General features: G+C 45.3%; 1 protein-coding gene across 11 annotated transcripts in view; it reads left to right on the top strand.

The window, feature by feature from the left end:
• The window catches only part of LOC147014292 (enhancer of polycomb homolog 1-like), a 115,657-nt gene that overhangs the window by 103,657 nt on the left and 7,000 nt on the right, over window positions 1–5,000 (top strand). The window contains exon 14 of one of the 11 annotated variants that reach the window (XR_015050704.1): window positions 1,419–1,614. The exons of the other annotated variants lie outside the window; for them this stretch is intronic. The gene's annotated coding sequence lies outside the window, so the exon portion shown is untranslated. The remainder of the gene's footprint in view (window positions 1–1,418; window positions 1,615–5,000) is intronic. 11 annotated transcript variants of the gene reach the window in all.

Genomic DNA, 5,000 nt, shown 5'->3' with positions numbered 1-5,000 from the left:
CATCCACAACTTTTTGAGATATCATGCAATATATCGGTTTAATTCCTATCTCTCAATGGTGAAGAATCACTGAAAAAAATTATGCGATCTGGAACCGGATTCGGATCTTTACCAAAATGTAATCAGTTCGTCCTTGTCACACACCCAACCTGTCCACAAAATTTAATTCGAATCTGTCCACAACTTTTTGAGATCCTGCACATAGACAAACAAATAAACAGACAGAAAGTGGTGAAAATATAACCTCCTTCACCTTTGGTGGCGGAGGTAAAGGGGTTGTCGGAGACCTGCAGCACTTCTGCAAAGAAACTTTTTTTTTTTTTTTCATCGAAAAACTAAGACACCGAACTGCTTGTGAAATATCACCATGTTGAACTGGCTTTGTCACTGAAGCTCCTGCCAAATGCACCCCAACAATCACCACTCTTTCAGTCACTGAGGTCTCCTCCTCTTGCAACCATGCTCGCCATAATTATAGGCAACCAGGCCAGTACAGCATTTTTATGCACGACCTTAAAGCATGCATACGAGGAGGTTATTTGCTTGATTAACACATCGGCCACACCTGTGTGGAAGCCATTGCTTTCAATATACTTAGTGTTTCCTCATTTACCCAGGTGCTTCCATATTTATTTATTTTTGTCCACTATCTATACATGCATCGATACATTTTGCCAAATTTTAGTGTGAATATATTTTGGTGACATTGGCAAATGCCATCAGAAGCACTCGGAGTTTTGTTGACCTACATTATGGCCATTTGACTCTTGCTTGTAATAAATGAGGTAAAATGTGATAGCCAAGTTATATTTTCAAGTAATGTGGGTATTATATGATTTCAGCAAAAGCTTTACCAGATACATGAAATAGATATAATACGATGGATTTGCCATTGCCCAAAATAAGTAAATTGCTTTGATTGAGATTCTTATTGCACATAAACAGCATCAAATTGCAAGCAGGTAATTTATTGTGCCCAATACTGTGTGAGTAATATTTCTAGAATATGGTGAATAGCAAAATTTATTGAGATAACTAGCATATACCCGTGCTCCGCACGGAGTTGAATGGGTGGTAAAAGGTGGATGAGGCATAATAGTTGATGTTATGGGAAGCTGGGGAGGGTGTCATTAGGGATGTGATGCACTATGGTTACCTTTCCTTAGTTTTCAAAAGGACCTCCCTGTAGTTGACATTTGGGTGAGTGTCTTGTTGCTGAATAGTCCTTGTGAAGAATTATTGTCTACTTTGATAGATATATAGGAGTAACCTCTTGCACGTGAAAATGCAACATATAGTTGGCCGTGGGAGAACACAGGGGCTGGGAGGTATATTCCGAGTTTGTCAAATGTTTGGCCCTGGGATTTGTTTATGGTCATCGAGTATGCGAGTCTGACTGGAAATTGCATCCTCTGCAGTGTGACTGGAAGGTTGGCGTCTGATGGGGCAAGTTTAACATGATATAGGCCTAGCCCTAGACTGAACAGGAGCAGTGGAGGGTGACCGAGAATCAGAATGCAAATTTCAATGAACGGCACTTTTTGGCGCTCATCCAACGATCGAACACCGCTGGACGCTTTAATTTGAAGATCACACACGCAAGACACAACACAGGTAATGATGGCGGTTGAGAAACGTCAAATTACGCGCAGACGTTAACAGAAATAATATTTTTTTAAATAAATCTTTACTTTATATACAATGTTTCTTGTTACATTGTTTGTGTCAAATTCACCTTCTGAGGTAGTCAGCATGTGCAGAAGAGGGTTTTACATTGCAGACGCCGTTTTCTAGTAGTGGCATTACGCCTCTCGGTGGTGATGGTCTGTCGACGACAGACGTAATGACGTCAGCGAATGACCGATGTCATGACGGAATTACACCTCTCAGCGGTGACGTCACACGTCGCCATGCAAACGAACGTAAAAATTAGAAAATCGCCCAAAATTCCCAAACGTGTCCGTCTGGCGCGATCTCACATAGCCCATGCTGTTCATTAGACCACAGAGCACCCGCATGCCAAAAGTGGGGACAATACATCCGGCAGTTTTGGAGGGGATATGTCAAATTACACACAGACGTTAACAGAAATAATATATAGATAGTCATCAACACAATTTCAGAAATTGGAACAAATTTTTTTTGCAGTTGCATTAATGAGGTTGTGCTAAAATACTGCTGCCGAACAGTACTGTATTTGAACGGAGTTGCAATTGCAATGCAAGACATTGCCTGTCACCACTCAATTTCTGGTGAAATAAAGGCAGAGTAGTTCTGTGAAAAATCACGACCTACAAACATCCATGAACCTAGATATGTCTTTGTTTTATATCCAAAGTCGAATCGCACAGAAGAACAAGAACACAGACAAGAAGAGAACACTGAAGTGGGGACACATGCCAACAGTAGAATCGAGGGATTTAACACAAAGAACAAGAAGAACAATGCTAAGTTAGACTGATGTCAGTCAATAACCTAGAATAAATTGCATTTGAGCCAGAAGTTTCACAATTGTACCTTGTCTTCTTCTCCTTCTCCTTCTCCTTCTCCTTCTCCTTCTCCTTCTCCTTCTCCTTCTCCTTCTCCTTCTCCTTCTCCTTCTCCTTCTCCTTCTCCTTCTCCTTCTCCTTCTCCTTCTCCTTCTCCTTCTCCTTCTCCTTCTCCTTCTCCTTCTCCTTCTCCTTCTCCTTCTCCTTCTCCTTCTCCTTCTCCTTCTCCTTCTCCTTCTCCTTCTCCTTCTCCTTCTCCTTCTCCTTCTCCTTCTCCTTCTCCTTCTCCTTCTCCTTCTCCTTCTCCTTCTCCTTCTCCTTCTCCTTCTCCTTCTCCCTCTCCCTCTCCCTCTCCCTCTCCCTCTCCCTCTCCCTCTCCCTCTCCCTCTCCCTCTCCCTCTCCCTCTCCCTCTCCCTCTCCCTCTCCTCCTCCTCCTCCTCCTCCTCCTCCCGTTAGGGGTCGCCACAGCAGATCATCCGTCTCCATTTCGCTCGATCCTCCATTGGCACTCCAACCACCCGCATGTCCGCTCTCACCGCATCCATGACCCTCTTATTTGGCCTTCCTCTTCTCCTCCTACCTTGCGGCTCCATCCTCAGCATCCTTCTCCCGATATACTCCGCTTCCCTCCTGTGCACATGTCCAAACCATCTCAATCTCGCCTCTCTCACTTTGTCTCTAAACCATCCTACCTGTGCTGTCCCTCCTAATATACTCATTTCTTATCCTGTCCATCCTCGTCACTCCCAACGAGAATCGCAGCATCTTTAACTCTGCCACCTCCAGCTCCACTTCCTGTCTTTTTGTCAGGGCCACCACCTCCAAACCGTACAACATAGCTGGTCTCACTACCGTCTTGTATACTTTCCCCTTCACTCTTGCAGCTACCCTTCTGTCACAAATCACTCCTGCAACTCTTCTCCACCCACTCCATCCTGCCTGCAATCTCTTTTTCACTTCTCTACCACACTCTCCATTACTTTGGACAGTTGATCCCAAGTATTTAAACCCATCCACCTTCCCCACCTCAACTCCTTGCAACCGCACCATACCCCCACCCTCCCTCTCATTTACACGCATGTACTCCGTCTTACTCCTACTGACTATCATTCCCCTTCTCTCCAGTGCGTACCTCCACCTCTCGAGGCTTGCCTCAGCCTGCTCCCTAATCTCCCTGCAGATCATGATGTCATCCGTGAACATCATAGTCCATGGAGACTCCTGTCTGATCTCGTCCGTCAACCTGTCCATCACTATTGCAAGCAGGAAAGGGCTCAGAGTCGTTCCTTTACCTTATCCCACCTTTACCTTATCCCACCTTTACCTTAAACCAGTCCGTCATTCCTACCGCACACCTCACCGCTGTCACACTGTCCTCGTCCATATCCTGCACCACCCTCACATACTTCTCCACCACTCCCGACTTCCTCATACAATACCACAACTCCTCTCTTGGCACCCTATCATAAGCTTTCTCTAAATCCACAAACACACAATGTAACTCCTTCTGGCCTTCCCTATACTTCTCCATCAACATTCTCAAAGCAAACGTCGCATCAATGGTGCTCTTTCCTGGCATAAACCCATATTGCTGCTCACAAATCATCACCTCTCCTCTCAACGTAGCTTCCACTAATCTTTCCCACACCTTCATGGGGTGGCTTAACAACTTTATACCTCTGTAATTACCACAGCTCTGCACATCACCCTTGTTCTTAAAAATCGGAACCAGTACACTTGCTCTCCACTCCTCAGGCATCCTCTCACTTTCCAAGATTTTATTGAACAATCTGGTTAAAAACTCCACTGCCATCTCTCCTAAACACTTCCATGCCTCCACTGGTATATCATCTGGGCCAACCGTCTTTCCACTCTTCATCCTCTTCATAGCAGTCCTCACTTCATCCTTACTGATCCACCCCACTTCCTGATTCACTATCTCCACCTCTTCCAACCTTCTCTCTCTCATTTTCTTCATTCATCAGCTCCTCAAAGTACTCCATCCACCTTCTCAACACACTCTCCTCACTTGTCAGCACATTCCCATTTGCATCCTTTATCACCCTAACCTGCAGCACATCCTTCCCAGCTCGGTCCCTCTGTCTGGCCAATCGGTACAAATCCTTTTCCCCTTCCTTTGTATCCAACTTCTCGTACAGCTCGCCATATGCCTTTTCCTTAGCCTTTGCCACCTCTCTCTTCACCTTGTGCCACCACTCCTTGTACTCCTGTCTACTTTCTTCATCTCTCTGGCTATCCCACTTCTTTTTCGCCAACCTCTTCTTCCTTATACTTTCCTGTACTTCCTCGTTCCACCACCAAGTCTCCTTATCTTCCTTCCTCTGTCCAGATGTCACACCAAGTACCTTCCTAGCTATCTCCCTCACCACTTCTGCTGTAGTTGCCCAATCATCCCTCACCTCTTTACCACCGTCCAACACCTGTCTCACCTCCTCCCTAAATTTCACGCAACAGTCTTCCTCCTTCAGCTTCCACCATCTGGTCCTTGG

Source organism: Eptatretus burgeri, chromosome 13, assembly GCF_056783735.1.
Source record: "Eptatretus burgeri isolate ZD-2024b chromosome 13, Ebu_testis_v1, whole genome shotgun sequence".
Classification (NCBI taxonomy): Eukaryota; Metazoa; Chordata; class Myxini; order Myxiniformes; family Myxinidae; genus Eptatretus; species Eptatretus burgeri.
This window is presented reverse-complemented; position numbering and strand designations above follow the sequence as displayed.